We start from the raw sequence: 17,845 nt of genomic DNA, 5'->3' as shown, positions 1-17,845 counted from the left end.
GAGGAACAGCACTGACACCTGCTGGTCTGGAGAAGTATGTCGGGGTAGGTCTTTTCGAGTCCAAGCCTAAACAGCAGGACACAAAATCACCATAAAGTAACCCGAACGACTCGCGTGCTGTAAATATGATAGCTTTGTGTGAGGAGGAACAGATCGCTACTCATAATAATAGTCGAGAAACGGGTCAGTCCGATCCGAATTTGTGAATGGGACTTGATTGAAAATATCCGACACAAATTAACATTTTCATTGTAAATGTTTTTTCTTCTTCTAAATTTTAAAGCGGCACATTTAGAAAATAATCCGAACTGTGGTTTATTTTGCGGAGAACTTCTAAAAACATGACAGTGAGGTAAATTTTACTTGCACCTACTGCGTGCTAGTTTACTTTTGTGTGTGTGTGTGTGAGAGAGAGAGAGAGAGAGAGAGAGAGAGAGAGAGAGAGAGAGTGTGTTTAACATTTTCCGTTTAGTTAGAAAAATAGTGAGATTCAACGGAATCATCACGCCTGCTTTTATCGTTAAATCTTCGGAGCATTTCGATGTCTTTCAGCTCTTGGTCACTAGAGGGCGACACCATCCACTCAATTCAGTAATATCTTATTGGCATGGTTTCGCATGTTGTAGAATGCATCAAAAAGTCAAAATAAAAAATTTGTACTCAGTAATGGTAAATAATAATAATAAAAAAAAATATATTAATTTAAAATATCAAGTGTAATTTAAATCTAAATATATACATTTAAATATATTTTTTTGTAAATGTATAAGTAACTTTGTATTGTACAGCTATTGTTTAGTTCAAATATGAAGTGGCTGACATAATATTCTATTTCCATTAAGCTTTGCTCCATGATAGTATGTCACAGGCTAAAATCAGTGCTCTGAAGTAGAACTTTGTTTCAGACGTGACCAATGTCAAAATCTTTGGCTTAACACAAATACACTTTTATTTAGCTTAAAATGAAAGAGGCTGATTTTTGTGTTTGTTGGTATAGCCTACCTGGTCATCAGACAGACATCATGCTTTGTCCTCTGGTTCTCCTTTGTCACCCTTTCCTGTAATCCCATCTGGTAAGTGTCTTAACCCAAAGTGTGGGTTAATCTACCTCTGAAGGACAGTTACCAAGATGTGTGTATAGTGTGTTCATGGAAAGGCTGCTGAAGGTTTCAGCATCTTTATTATGGAGGCGACAAATGCATTCACAAGACACAATGTGCGAATGACGGGGAGGGAGACTGTCTTTTATCTGACCTTGTAGAACAGAAATCAATAGTAAAGAGATTGAGAACTCACCAGCAGAGCAAACGTTCTCGTGCCGCAGGAATTAAAGAGAGTGAGACAGACCGAGAGACAACAGTGGCATAGCAGAGATTGGCTCCGGGCCCAGTTACACAAGTGCCCAGCAGAAAGGATCTTACAGCACGCTGTGTTTGTGTTTGCTTTGCTTTAGCACTTTGGACACACCCTTCTGTAAGTATTAGCACAGCTTTCTTATCGTACAGTTTGCATATAGACAGTGTGCACTGTGCATTATTTATAATGAAGCACGAATGAGACAGTGGTAATGCTGTGAAATGGGTTATTGTATTTCATCTGTTTAAATTGAGATTCTCTCCTACATGTGGGGGCGTCCACTTAATATTTGTAGTTCATAATGATATATGCTTTTTAGGGTGTGATGAGAAAGACCAAATCAAGTCATCATGGTGCATGTGCAGTTGGTGCTTAGAGAAGAACGAGGGTGAACAGTCAATGTTTTTACAGTATAACCAGAATAATATGTTGCGAAAATATACAGAAAATGACAGGTTTTCAACTTTCAACTTTTTTTTTTCTGGTAAGTGATATAACTGTGTTTTAGAGCTAAAAATATCTGCATATCTGTTCTGTGTAAAATGAAGTACATTTCAATTCTGATGTGAAAATCCAGCTATTGAGTCCGCAAGTTAAGAATAATCTGCCAGGCAATATGACAGTGGGTAAGACATGTTCAAGTGTATAGATTCACGTTTTCTTTGACTATAGATTCATGTGATAGCGTGTTGCATTTATGATCACAGCAGGATACTGTCATGCTCCTGGTGTTGACGCAGATTCTGTAAATGGGTCATAAATTTCTCTCTCTCTGGTGGTGCTTTAAAATAAGCTTGTAGGAGGGGAAGTTATGAAAGATATTTTTCTTGCGCTGATTTGAATGACAGGATGGCACATCGCAGGGCCAAACACAACAGCGCTAAACACAGAGGAAAAACACAAAGAACACACACTCACATCTATCTATCTATCTATCTATCTATCTATCTATCTATCTATCTATCTATCTATCTATCTATCTATCTATCTATCTATCTATCTTCTGAATGTAGACTAAGGCAGTGTTACCGAATGACCTTATCAGAGGTCAGCAAAGTGGGACAGTGGACAGTGGGATATTGTATGAACCCACGCTGGCAGTGTGTTGAGTGGGAGAGTTCAGACTCATGTGATGAGGGACTGATGAATACAAATGATTTATTTTCACTGACTGAGTCAACCCACCACAGCAGAGCATTTTTATTGCCACTGTTGGTGGTAAGAAAATGCTTACTTTGCTTACTAAGCTGGCCTAGTTACTTTATCTGTACTTTATTTATGGAAAATGGGTGGGTGAGTGCCTATATAATGCTAATATAATAGTGACTTTCTAAAACTGAAATGTATTTTAAAGTTAGTAATATGATTAGTTAAATAGTTACACAAATGTTTTATAGTACCTTATTTAATGATTAGATTTTTGTAATGCATTCTAATTGTTCTTTATAGTAACGTGAATTAAATGGTTATAGTGTTTGACTGACAACTTATTGTTTGTATTGAATGTGGGTCACTGGGGTGCAGTGACTTACAATACTGGTGATGTGAGCATCAGTGCTGTCTCTCTGATGACAGCTGTGCTGTAATGCTCTAGGGCTGAAGAACAATCGTGTCTACAGTATTGCATAATGAACACATCTGAGGGACACATGTGCGTCAGATAGTTGTTTATGAGTACAATGAAATGTAGATTATTCATTTACGGTACCATTTGCTGTTTTAAATTAAGACACAAAAATGATGATAGCATTATGACTGATGTACACTAGTATGAGCCTCAGTCAAAGAACACATATCATTACAAAGAGTGTGTAATCATCACATATCATTACAAAGAGGGGACACACAGCTGCCAAACCATTAATACCAAAGAAAACCTATGAGACATAGAAAATTAGCCATTAATTCACTCCCATAGACCCATAATACCTTGATGATTGTTCATTATTGTGTGGGCGTTTCCTGGGACAGAGACCATATGGAGGGTCTCAGTGGGGGGTGTCAGACACTAGAGGGAGGCTGGATGTTTACAAAGGCATCTTATGGGTCATCTGACATAAATCTGCATATGCTATTAGCATCTTTAACAACTCACAACTTGCTATAATGACTAATGAGAAATCACTGTGGATGAGAGGAAAGAATCTCATCCTAAACCTAATGACCCACATTCCCAGAAGCCGCATGTTTGATACTTTAAATGGGCAGTGATAGCAAGATCAAAACAAGATGGAAGAGTGACGGTTTTTGTGAGTATCTAGAAACATCAAGTTGTTATTGAACAACGTCAAAGACATATCATATTAGAGAATAATCACTATATTCTATCCATTAGTGTTTCCTGCACTGCTTGAATTTTCAGGGCCATAAAAAAGAAAGCAAATATTACTTTTGAGTTGTGAATGTGAGTTTGCTGCCTCTGCAAGATATTTTAAAAAAATAAAAATAAATGGGTATCTCGAAATAATGTCAAGAAAAGAACCACAACAAACACAAACATAATTAAAAAAAAAAATTCAAACAACCAAAACAACAACATTCACAAACATAATTCATATGAGCTGGTTCTTTTTAGTGATTCAAAAACATACAGCATGACTAGTGTAGTCTGATTCACAAGCAAATCATTCTTATGAGCTGATTCCATTTAGTGAATCAAAAACATACAGTGTAACCAGTGTAGCCTGATTCCCGAACAAATGATTCTTCATGAGCTGGTTCTTTAAAGTCAGTCAAAAGCAGAAATCAGCAACAATGTACTCTGGTTCCCAAACGAATGACTCTGGTTCTTTTGGTGATTCAAAAACAAACAGTGCAACCAGTGTAGTCTGATTCTGGAGCAAATGATTCTTATGAGCTAATTCCATTTAGTGAATCAAAAACACACAACCAAAGCAATCTTAATCCTAAACCTTAATTTTTTTTTTTTTTTTTTGGCAATCGAAAGCAAAACTTAATTTTTATTATTATTATATTTCTTTATAATTAAATGCAATTAAATTCTGACAATTTTAGAATTTAAAAAAATAGTAGTAATAATTAATTGTGGAGGTCTATGTGTGTTAAAGCTCTAATGTAAGTTACATGTTATATAAATGGTAATTATAAATGATATAAGTTATAATTTGTTTCTGTTGTGCTCTGTGTGACACTATGCAGTTTTCAGATTGTCAACACAAATGGGCTCTGTAAGGCAGCTTTTTCAGATAGCCTGTTGACGTGGACAATTTAAATTTCATCCTCATTCCTGCACTAACCAGACATATTCTTTCCTTGCCTACAGGCCTTTCTTTGCATCAGCACTCATTCTCACAAACCCCCCAATTACCCTGCTGTAACCCCATCTGAGGCTGTTTCCTCCACAAGAAGCATTAATCATTCCATGAGGCCGATTCCTTTGTCTGTGGGTCAGCTTCAGATGCCAGTGCAAAGCCCTACAGCCCACATGGACCCGATTCTGGACAATTTTATGTCTGTAGTGAATGATTGTGAATCACTGGCTTGGTTGTGTCTCTGCGGCTGAGGCCACTTATCCAGAGCTGTAGCAGTGTGCTTGGGTTCAAAAGCAGCTTGGAGGATCTTGATAGAAACCAAAGCCATCTTTTATAGCTTATCGTTATGAATTAAGCAGCAGATTGGGGCTATTATCAAATAACAAGGCCATAATCATGGGATTAAATTAAAAACCTGATGAATTGTGGGCATGCTCAGGTTTCAGGCTGGATCGTGCCTTGACGTTTAACTCAGACTCAAAATGATTTCTCAAAGTCTGATTCACCCCTATTAAAAAGTTTCTGAGGAAATTGAATCAGACAGCTTTGGAGAGGGACAGTTTAATATGGTCCAAGTCTTTCGGTCTCATGGGGTTGGAAAGGTTTTGTCTGGTTATGATGATGTCTGGAGCATCAAAAAAATTAAAATAAAATTCAGAGTGTAAACAGATCATCTGTGGAAAAGGTTTAGACTGGCTTAAAGTAAACACAATGTTTGTTTACGGTGGTTTAATGCAATCCAGAATAAGCCTTGTTCCCGATCCCCAATCAATAATGTTTGTTTTTGCACTTGGTTATGTAAAGGGACATTCAGACGGCATTAAATTGCCAACCCTTAAAGAAAATGAATGACTTCAGCTTGCTATGTTGCTGAAAATCGCTGCCAGTGTGACAGTTTAGCTTTATTTGACGTTTAGCCATCAAAAAAACTTTTATTCAGCAAGGATGCATTAAAAATTAAAAAAAAATTATATAAAAAACATCAAAAATAAAACAAAAAAAACCAATTTCTACAAAGATTTTCAAAAATAAATGATGTTCTACGCAATTCATCAAAGAATCCTGAAACAAAATTAGTAGTTTCCACAAAAATATTAAGCAGCACAACTTTTTGAACTGTTATAATAAAATATAATAATAAAAACTATAATTCTTGAGCACATTCAGCATATTAGAATGATTTCTGAAGGATGATGATATGACACTGAAGACTGGAGTAATGGTTGATAAAACTGTTGATACATTAAATGCAGCCTTGGTGAGCATGAGAGACATAAGAGAGCACTAAAACGCTTATGACTTTTTTCCCACCTTTTTACTGCCTTTTATTACCACACATGACTTGTGTTTCTGTCAGTGTGTAGTCAAGTGGCATTGGATAGCTGTTGTGAGTCTGGGCCAGAAACATACTTCCACCACTGAAAGCCTCAGACAGTGGGCACTTTCTCAGCCAAAGACTACTCCAGACCCAGTGCTGTCAGCCTCATTCACTGGCGGGACGAAGCAGCACTCACTCTGAGTGTACAGCATACATGAGCCCATAGTGTTATGAGATACTAAATGCCTGTGCTTTTTTTCCTCAGGAAAATGACTCTCAGGAGTTTGTGAGGTTGACATACTGTACCTTTGACTCTGCTTTGGTACACAACAGAGAGTACTGAGTCATGTTGACATCACCCTAAGATAAGGTTGGGTGAAGGTGGATTTAGTTTCTTAAAGAGAAATATTTGAGAGACAGTTTATTATAAATGCATACAAGTGCACAAGTTTATTTATAATTATATACCTTGATATATAATTGTTAAATTTAGCAATTCGGACAGAAAATTGTTTCTACACCATGTGTATAATTGGTATACTAAAAAACACTACTGCAAAATAATGACAGAAAATGTCTTTCTGTTGAGTTGTCAAGGAGGTAAAAACAACAACGCAACCAGTTTAGTTCTATTTAAGAACAAATGACTCATTTGAGCTGGTTATTTTTAGTGATTCAAAAACATACAACACAACCAGTGTAGTCTGATTCAGGAACGAAGGATTCTTCATGAGCTGGTTCACTTCTATCAAAGTCTGACAATCAACACACAAAAAACTATACAATCAAAAACATTCAGTGTGATCAAAGTCTGACACTCTTGAGTCTGTAATCTTTACAAGCTAATGACTACATTCTACTTCATGCATGGCCATTAACTCATAAATCATTATCCTGAGTGCCTTTGTCAATAGGGTCTGGCTGCAGACATGCACTATCACACTCAAACACCTTAACCACCCCAACAAAAGTCACTTGCAATCGACACAAATTTGTGTGGCACAAATCAGAGACAAGATGCTGTGGTGGTTAAACGTAAAAAAAAAATAAAAATAAAAAAATAATTGCACCATAATGTACAGGTCCTTCAAGTCAACTGTAAGAGAAAAAGATAACATCTGCAAATCCATGGCCAGAGAACATACTAAAAGGTATTTTCTATCTTAAAACAACTAGAAAGAGTTTTGTAATTGGTATAGCAGAAAGGGCAGGAATGGAGCTACAGGCAGCCAATTGGTTCAACAGTTGTTCTCCTACAGTCCTACCAAGATCACATTTCACGTTTGTGTGTTCTCTGCATTATCGAACCAGTCTTACTTTTATATATGCACGCATGTATGCACTTGTGCTTTATGCAATACATTCCTTGGTGGAGTGCAAACACAGATGATTAAGAAGGGTCCTCGCTTGAATAGATACACAATCTCCACTCTCCACCCACATACATGCCGGGATACCAGAGCCACTCCACCCTTTACATTCTGTATTATGCTAAGTATCAGCAGTCATGCAAAGAACAATTTTTTTTTTTTTTTTTGTCAGTATAATGTAAGTCAATGGGGTCAAATTCATTATATGAACAAAATAGCTGTGTGTGTGTGTGTGTGTGTGTGTGTGTGTGTGTGTGTAGCACATATGGTGAGTAAATGATGAGTAATTTCATTTTTGGGTGAACTTAAATTATTCATGCATAATAAAAATGATAGGCTTCATAATCATTTAGAATATAATTGCTTGCTCTTCCTCTGAAACACCATTTCTTTTCCGTTGCCATCAACCATGTAAGTTACTTAAGCATGTTAAATAAGCAGGCAAATAGCTATTTAAGTTTTATTATTGTTGTTTGTTTATTTGCTTACTTTTAGCAAACTCGCATTCTGGCAAAAATCACTCCACTTTTCACCATCCCACAAATACCTGATGAATAAAATAAGGTCCCGCCCTACAGTGTGTCACATTACAGATGGGTTGCACGCTACAATTTATGTTTGCTTTACGAAAATGTAAAAGTCTGCCATTATACAGTATAAAGGATTGCAAATGAAAAGTGTCCTCTCATATACTTGAGGCAATATAGCTTCATGAAAACACTGAGCATTCCTGGGATCTTTACAAAGATTCTAATTGGATTACTGTAACATCCAATAACTCAAAATCCCATCTTTAATCCATGATTGCTCACCTAAGAAAGATCATTTGGTTGTGCTGACGAGGCTGTGAGTTGTTCTGCTCTCACAGTGGGTGCTCTGGGTTTTTTTTATTTTTATAGCTTTTTATTTGGCAGATTCCATTTCTGACTGTCTGAATACAATTCATTATTTGGAGACAAACCAGATTTGCTTGTGTGTAGATGACGTTCACTCTACATAGATGATGTGATATAAATTTGATTGTCATAAATCTTCCTGTCTGAGAAAGTTAGCTTTGCTTCAGGTAATGATGAATCCACACTTACTCTTCTATCAGCGCTGTCCAGTCTTGTAAAACAGACATCTTTGTTTGAAAGTAATAACACATCTCTTTTCTACCTTTTCTATGAGGAGGGCAGGGATGAATATTTTTTGGAACAGGACATTGAGCACAGCACGTGTGACTGAAGTCATATACAGTGCTGAGCGCCAAGGGTGATTCATACAGAATGATCTAGTCACCTCATAAAACCAAACCACTGAAATCATGTGAAAAAACACATTTCTGTCATTTACCTTCATGTTGTTCTATCTATCTATCTATCTATCTATCTATCTATCTATCTATCTATCTATCTATCTATCTATCTATCTATCTATCTCTTTTATAATAAACACACTTATTTAAAAATGTCTGTTTCTTCAGCCAAATGTTTTAGCCAACTAGAGCACTCTTTGTGCATATTGCTCCAGTCTTTTTATAGTGTTTGAGACATCAAAGATTGTTTGAATAATATTATGATCCCATAACGAGAGATCTGTCCTCTGTTAAATCTCAGAGTTATTAACAAAATCAGGAATGACATTTTAAGGTCTCCTTAGCTGGCTGTCATGACTCATATCTATTTATCTGCGTATTTCGATCATGACATCATCTGTTTTCATGTTACTGTAGCATAATGTGTATATCCCGTTCAAATCTGCTTTTAATTTTCCAAATTTAATCCATTTGGAAGTAATCATCTCTAATTCACATACTGCATCTAGACGATTGTTTGAAAGCGAATTGCTTCATTAAAAACCTGTTGCATGTGTGTAGTTTTGTTGTTTTCATAAGCATGTCAACGTAATATTTTGAGGTGGTGTGTCACAGCTCAAAGCAACTGGCACACTTGCGTCTGTTGACCTTATAGTGGTGTGTCGTGGTTATTTTTATATGGGTTTCACTCCATGCATACTCATAAGGCCTAATAAAAAGCTATGTAATTATATAAAAAACAAAAAACAGAACATTGCACACAATGCACAAAACCACAAATCAGTGCACTTTGTGCACATTTATTTGACCTTAACCAGTGTGATTTATTAAATAGAAGGAATCCCTTTTTTGGCTCATTATTTAATTGAACTGCCAAAAAGATACATTTTTAAACCAAATATATTAAATGTTATTACATTTTTTAAATTGTTTAAAATTAAATATAATTAAAATAATTAATTTTATAAACAGTATGTATTTTAGTATGTATACATATATACATACATACATGGTCATATGTTCATAAAAAATAGGTATCTTATTTAATATATATATATATATATATATATATATATATATATATATATATATAAATAAATATCTTTTAAAGGAATAGTTCGCCCAAAAATGAACATTTGGTCAACCATTTAAGATGTAGATCAGTTTGTTCATCAAAAACAGATTTGGAGAAATGTAGTATTACATCACTTACTCACCAACTATTCCTCTGCAGTGAATGGGTGCCGTCAGAATGAGAGTCTAAACAATAATCCACAAGGAGTCCATCTCACAACTTTGATCTTGTGAAGTGAAAAGCTGCATGTATGTACGCAACAAATCCATAATTAAGGCAAATTTAATGTTATGGTTAGAGGACTCATATTTTAGCTGGAAGCAGTGATTTGAAATTGCTTACACCTTGATGCATTTGTTTATTACAAAACACAGCTTTTTACTTCATAAATCATAAATTGATGGACTGGAGTGGTGTGGATTACTTGTGGATTATTGTGATGTTTTTATCAGCTGTTTGGACTCTCATTCTGACGGCACCCATTCAGAGCAGAGGATCCACTGGTGAGAAAGTGATGTAATGATAAATTTCTCCAAATCTGTTTCAGTGAAGAAACTCATCTACATCTTGGATGACCTGATGGTGAGTAAATCTTAAGCAAATGCTTAGTTTTAGGTGAACTGTTTCTTTAAGGAATGACATTTTTGGTTGTAAACTTTGTTAGCAAACAGTATGTCAAAATATATATCACTGGTAGGGAATGACTTCTTCTGAAAATACCTCTGTTTCTCTGTCAAACAAACAGCTGAACATCTGAAACAAAGGGTGTGTCCCAGCATTCCCTATGTCCGATGCACTGATGTCATGGCGTGTGTATTGAGCACGGTTATGTGTGTAATCCTGTGAGGTTGGATGGAGAGCAGTTTGTTTGTGTGTCTGTCTAAGCATGCAGCACAATGCTTTCTATTCTCTGCCAAGATAGAGGACAGTCTAATGGTGGACTTGTCCTCTCCTCTCTCCCTTTTGTCCCTCAATTCTTGGTTAAAATGGCCCTTTGTGTCCAGTTGAGATCACATGTCACAATATTTGAACAGCTGCAGTGTGTGTTAGTGGGTGTGATGTGGAGATTGTGTACAGTAGAACACTGCATGTACAACTTTACAGTGTGATGTATAAGTTTAACCCAAAATATCTTATGATGTCTTGCGTTTTTTTTTTTTTTTTTTTTTGCTTTTAAGACTTTAAGGCTTATGTATCTTTAGTTTATGTATATGATGTTATCATAATTTTATCCTATAATCAAGTACATTCCTATGCCTGCAGTTATTTCTGCATGCTTGATTTGCCTGTTGTGCATTTGATGAATAAACTTTGACTTGAGTAATGGAATGTACAGTTACCGTATATTCTGACCAGTAAGGGGCCATTTACACAGAACGTGTTTTTGTATTTCACTGTGCTTCTTTTCCATTGCTTTTCTATGTAAACACACGCTAGATGGACATATTTCTTTGCTGCTCTTGCATTTCAAATTTTTTTGCAGTGTCTCGCTTTTGACTGCAAAAGCGCATTCTGTGTGAACTGGCCCTAACAAAGCTAAATGCCAGTAATAGTTTACACAAATATTCTGTCATCATGTACTCACACTAACTTCAATACAAGCCCTCATATTTTTTTTACTTCCATGGACCACAAAAGGAGATTTTCTATAATATCCTAGCTGCTCTTCTCCTTACAATGCGTTTTTAAAAGTTGAACTTGATGGCAGCAAATGCCATCACTTAAAATGATGAAAAGCAACATAAAAGTAGACCATACACCTCTATGTTCTTATCTCTGTGCGCACTATTTTTGAAAGTCTTTTGAAAACATTTGATAGCTTTGATTGAGAAAATGATCAATATTTAAATCATAATTTCAGTATGCTCCACACAAGGTGATATAACTTAATGTAATATTCAATAAAATATTGCACATATGGTTGAATAAATTAATTAAATTAAATTCATTTTTTTAATCTAATTTAATTTAAGTTTTATTTATTTTTTATCCTAGACCTCTTCTTGGCTAAAAATCCTGTCTTAAAATTGTGTTTCATGAAAGAAAAAAGAAAAATTCTCAATGCACAATAAAAAAAAGTGTTTCCTAGGTTTTTTTTTTTTTTTGCTGTTGACTCATTTGTCTTGGAGGCTTGAGATCATTTTAAACAGAACATATTTATACTGTTACATCAGTCTACTGAGAGCAGGCAAAGAGGGCTCACCCAAATGTTACAATGCAGTCCGGTTCTATAAATTTGCTTTGTGTATGTGAAATGGCTGACATCAGAATGCATAAGAATACATGCAATGGCAGGATATATGAACCCATACATGCAATGAATACATGCAATGAAGGATATATGAATATATCCTCCCCATATATATATATATATATATACATATATATACATATATATATATGTATATATATACATATATACATATATTATGTATATATGGTTTATATTTTATATATATATATATATATATATATATATATATATATATATATATAATATATATATATATATTGTGTATGTATGTATATATATATATGCATTGTGTATGTATGTATATATTTATATTATGTATATAATATATATATATATATATTATATATATATATATATATATATATATATATATATGTATGTATGTTAATATATATATGGTATGTATGTATGTATCCATATATATATATATATATATATATATAATATATATATATATGTATATATATATATATATATATGTATGTATATATATATATATATATGTATATGTATATATATGTATATATATATATATATATATATATATATTTATATATATATATATATATATATAAGCAAAATGGCTATGCAAAATATTATATTATATTATATTATATTATATTATATTATATTATATTATATTATATTATATTATATTATATTATATTATATTAACCCTGTGATTTGTTTACAAGAAATTAGCAAAGTGTTTGCAAGCTAGCCGTAACTTTAATATAGACTACTTGACTTGACCATAAACTGTGATTAAGGGTCATTTTGTAACATTTGATGGCTGAGTAGCAATTAAAAAACCACTTGTGTTCAAATGGAGTGACAGCGATTAACAAGGTGTACTATTTATGTAAGAGTGAATCAAGGGGGAATGCTGGCTACTGGGAGGGTGGATGAGAGGGTGAGAGAGTCTCAGTTCATTCAGCAGTGAATTGAAGTGCATTGTGAATGCTGTGAATGATCAAATAAAGAACACATTCCCAAGAGGGACATTATTTAAGAAATGCCATTTGCATCAGAATACAGGCAAATATGTGTTTGTGCTTGCATAGGCATGACATAAATCATCATTTCGGTTGGCCACACAAAGCAATCCATCCAATTATAGCATGTGTTCTGACAGAGCATAATTAAAAGTGACTGTGCTATGCAACACATTTTGCATCGAGATAAAGCAATAATGTTTTCTAAATGAACGGTTTGAGATCCTGTGCTATGTTGTATATGTACATTTCAAGGTGTCTAGTAAAACTAAATTAACTATATAATTTAAAGATAAAATACTTTATTATAATTGGCATTATATTTATTTACTCAAAAACCTGCTACTCAAAATCTGATAGTTCCATGAACTATTAGCATTTAGTTGGTTGGTAGACGCTCTGTTTAGAAACTAAGTTACAGATTGATGACTTGATTGACTGTAAGCCCTTGTGAGCCCAGATTTTAGCAGGACAGTTCTGCCAATCTGACACTGATCTGTAACCATGATGCAACCGACTTTAAATCAATTCCTGTCACCCCACCCTCCTGTCAACCCACCCTGATCAATACTAACCAGTCCTGCATGTCTTACAGCATGTGGTCCGAATGAAATGGCTCATTTGTTGTGGCAGTAAACATAACAGAAGGACTCAGAGACTTTCAGTTTCAGTGTTACTATTTATACTCTCTGACTCTGACTTTGATGTAGGGCAGTCACTTATAAGTAATGACATTTGACCCATACACAGCCCCTGAGAACCTCGAAATCTCCTCTAGATTACTTTAGGAACTGCTCTGTCCTAGAAAAATGTGGTTAAATGAATTATCAGCTTGAGGGCATTATAATGTCTGAGGAGAGAGAGTATTACATTTCTTTGGCTGGCCCAAAAACTATTGCAATGATGTTCAGTTTCAAGGAACTCTGGGGCAGTGTTTAGGAAGACATATCCATATATGGCAGATATATCCTTTATGCAGAAATCCACAGACTGTAATGATGATCTGTTCCAAAGTCAGGCCACAAGCAGGGCAGGAGGTGAGTGGAGATGAGCAGTCTGTACTGTTCTGAACCTGATTAGGAGATCTTTGTGCAGGTTTATTTTGACAAGAAAAGATAAAAAAATAAATAAAAATAATATAGTTTTACCATACACTGGTCAGTTTTGAAATTTTGGCCTATTTGGCTTTTCATAATGTGTTGTTTCAGACTAGTGGGAAAAACATCGATGGCAATTACAATACAGCTTTAAAGTTAGTTTTCTCAAAATTACTTTTTTTCCCCCTCATATATATATATATATATATATATATATATATATATATTTCTGATTCATGGCGTGATTAATAAGAAGTATGGTGATTGGTTTGATCAACTCACACACAAAATACAAAAAAAATAACAACACAACTTTCCTATTGGTTTGATCAACTCCCACATTTCCTGCAGTTACTTTACGGACCCAAGTTTGGGAAACCCTGCATTAGATACAAAATATTAAACAAATTACGCTAGACCTTTCCCAGAAAAAAACACTTTCCTGAGCAATTTGTTCGATTATTTTTAACCAGTTGGTCTTGAGAGATTTTTTGTTTAATTAAGGAGTCAGTTCTTCTCAAGTTCACACAGGTGGCATTGCAGAATAACCACCGGTGTAGCTCATCATATTAACATATGAGCATGTTCCACAAAGTTTGCCAGGTAAAACTCATCCAAGACTTATTGTCTTCACTTTGAACAATATATCTCTTACTTTATATTTTGAAACCTAACAAAGGTCATTTTATAAATTGTTTTTCAGTTTGTGTTATATTTCTTTAAAGTAACCTATTCTATTAGTTTATTATGTAATGATAATACACTAAGTGTTCAAATACATTTTATATACAGTATGATGTTGGTAGATATTCTCATTGTCTCTCTGAAGTGCACTGATCTGAGGCCTGACAGGTCCAGTGTTCTGCTCTGTTAGTTTGATATATGTATCTAGCCCCACCCACCGCTCAATAAACTCGTAAATGGGAGCCGTGATGATGAGTGCGGTGACTTAAACATGCACCATCATGAGTCACGGACTGTTAAACATAATGCAGCTTTGAGTCTGAGAAAAGGCAGAGAAAGGCACTTACACACACACACACACACACACACACACACACACACACACACACACACACACACACACACACACTGATGCACTGCTTACTTTAAGAAGGACAAAAAGTGTGCATTACAGTCTGATTATGCGCTAAATTGGGGCAAGTGCAAGGTCATCTTGACTGTGACCTTTTAAAGCAGGAGATTTAGTCTAATGAAGAGTGATGCATGGTGTGGAGGACAGAGAGAGAACAAAGAGGTTAAGCAGGTTCATTCCAACCTATTGTGTTTTCTCAGTGTGAGCGGTTTTCTTGTGGTTACTGTTACTATTGCTCATTCTTGGAGAAAGAAAACAAATATGTGTTTAATGTGTAGGGCTGCAACTAACGATTATTTTGATAATCGATTAATCAGTCGATTATTTTTACGATTAATCGATGAATCGGTTTATGTACTTATATTTTAGTTTTGCCCATTTTTTCCCCAAGTAAATTATTAACAAAGGCTCTTTTATCATTCAACATAGACTTTTTAGAGATTTTAACCATTTTGCATTGTCATATCCTCATCAAAAACATACCTGGAGTTGTGTTTTATTATGTGTTAGTTATCCTTTGTCGAACTCTTCTGCAATCAAATACACTGACCCATACATACTCTAGCAAATTTCACAAGGAGATTTCAAATAATGTTTTCACCATGGCAGTCCTTAAGGCTCCTAAAGTAGTTTAACATCCCGAACAAAGCTTATTAAGGAATCTTTCAGAACATATTATCACGAAGAATAAGAATAAAACAGAATTAAAATTGCAGTAAATTGCATTTTATTATTTTTTTCCTGTAAACACACAGCTTATACCTGGGAAACAGCTTTATAGCTTATGCTGTGAAACTGTAAACAATCCTTCCAATAAAGTGCCAATGGCATGAAACCTGAGTGGAACTCACATTTTAAAGTAAAATTTAAAGTAAAAACCATCAGAAGGTTGTCCAGAAAAAAAAATTGGACACACACAAAAAACCTGCTGTGTGAAAAAGAGCAGTGAATACTTAGAAAAAAGTGCATTTCAAATACATTTAAACATTAACCTCTCTCAATCAGTCATAATTAGGCTGCAAGACTGAATTATGAACTGGTAAACGACAAAGCTTTAAATGTTAATTGTTAAAAAAGCAATGTTATCAGCTTTTACGACTAAACATTTGCAAACAACATTGTACTGCAGAATCTACACAAATAAAAGTCTTTGCACACTGTGATTTTCATCGGATTTAAATATGTAGTGGTCCTTATAACAGTGCAAAATTCAAAAATGTAATAAAGCGATAAAATGTTAACAAAACAGCTTATGCCTGAACTGACAGGAATTCAACTACCTGTGGGAAACGAGGCAGAACACTATTCACTCATTATTTGAGAAAAACTTTGCATTGCAGTGCAAAAAGGTCAACATGTCCAAATGTTCAGGGCTTAACAGTTAGTCTTGCTCTCTTTTTGCTCCCACACTTTGGATGACTTCGTCCGATTAGTTTTATCTTCCGCTTTTCTTCTTTTTCTTACTCGAGCTTACTCCACTGCCGCCTGCCTCACCCATCACGCTGAATGCTGCAGAGAGAGAGACGCTGTGCGGGAAAGCACGTGACATAAAACGAGGCCAGCTATTGGCTAGTCGATGCTTCTCCTGCTGTACTGGCTGAGTAAAACCTCCGGTGGCTCATTACTGCCACACTTTGGTCACCGCAGATTTAAAATATGCACGAAATGAACCGCTTACGGCAAATAAAAATTATTTAGCAACGAATCGATTACTAAATTAGTTGACAACTATTTTAATAATCGATTTTAATCGATTAAATCGATAACCAGTTTAACCTAAATTAATGTGTGCAGGTTTTGTAGATTTGCATGGATGACATTGATGGATTTCTATTTTTGTATTCATTATTCTTCGTTTAAAAGTGACTTTATTTGTGTTAATGATGATATCCAGTGTAATCTGAGTAATCTAATCTAACATATTTCTGGTGATCCCTCAAAATAGTTATCCTTTGCTGCTCAAGAAACATTTGTTATTATTATCAATGTTGCTTAATCCTATCATTAAAAACAAAAAAAAAACCTTTTTTTCTCCTATCAGTATGAATAAAACATAAAAATAATGAATAAACCCTGCATTATTTTCTTAACCCTGTGCCCATTGCTGTCTGCCAGAGAGAAATAGTAGTCTGATGGCGTTGACAGGTTCTGTATTTTGCTGAGACAAACCTGGCCAATGTCTTTAGAGAAGTGGGACAGAAGTCAATACATAATGCTTGAAACAGGAGACATCTTCTCTGATTCTGCTGGACACAGAAAGACAGAAGGACATCAGTGATGGTAGTGACACACACAAATATTTTTTTTCTGCAAACAATTTAAAGTCAAATCAACATTTATTTATTTATATATTTCTTTATTCATTTGGTAAGTAGTAATACAACAATTGGATAATGTACAGCTGGTAATTTTCACAAAATAAAGTTTATTAAACAAAATAAGTTTTGGAAAGTGTATATTTTAGGTGGATTTGACTGAATTAAACTGCTTTTCACCATTTTGAATCACATTTTACCTAATCTGTTTTGCGATTTACTTAAATAGTTGCATATATTTCAGGCAAAAAATCCACTGTGTTTTATGAAGAGTGAAATGTACAGGTATGTTGGAATGATAATTATCTTAACCACACGCACTTAGGTGGAGCGATAAGTTAATGACCTTATTTTTTTTCCCATCAAATCACATTTAAGAATGTCTGGTTCCATGTACCTG

General features: G+C 34.6%; 1 protein-coding gene across 2 annotated transcripts in view; it reads left to right on the top strand.

Annotated features, from left to right (window-relative positions):
* The first annotated feature begins 1,149 nt into the window (after window positions 1–1,149).
* Window positions 1,150–17,845, top strand: part of LOC109109904 (protein-methionine sulfoxide oxidase mical3a) — an 85,916-nt gene continuing 69,220 nt past the window's right edge. The window contains exon 1 of one of the 2 annotated variants that reach the window (XM_042775528.1): window positions 1,150–1,473. The gene's annotated coding sequence lies outside the window, so the exon portion shown is untranslated. The remainder of the gene's footprint in view (window positions 1,474–17,845) is intronic. The other variant, XM_042775529.1, reaches the window with a different exon arrangement.

Source organism: Cyprinus carpio, chromosome A18, assembly GCF_018340385.1.
Source record: "Cyprinus carpio isolate SPL01 chromosome A18, ASM1834038v1, whole genome shotgun sequence".
In the NCBI taxonomy this organism is placed as follows: domain Eukaryota; kingdom Metazoa; phylum Chordata; class Actinopteri; order Cypriniformes; family Cyprinidae; genus Cyprinus; species Cyprinus carpio.
This window is presented reverse-complemented; position numbering and strand designations above follow the sequence as displayed.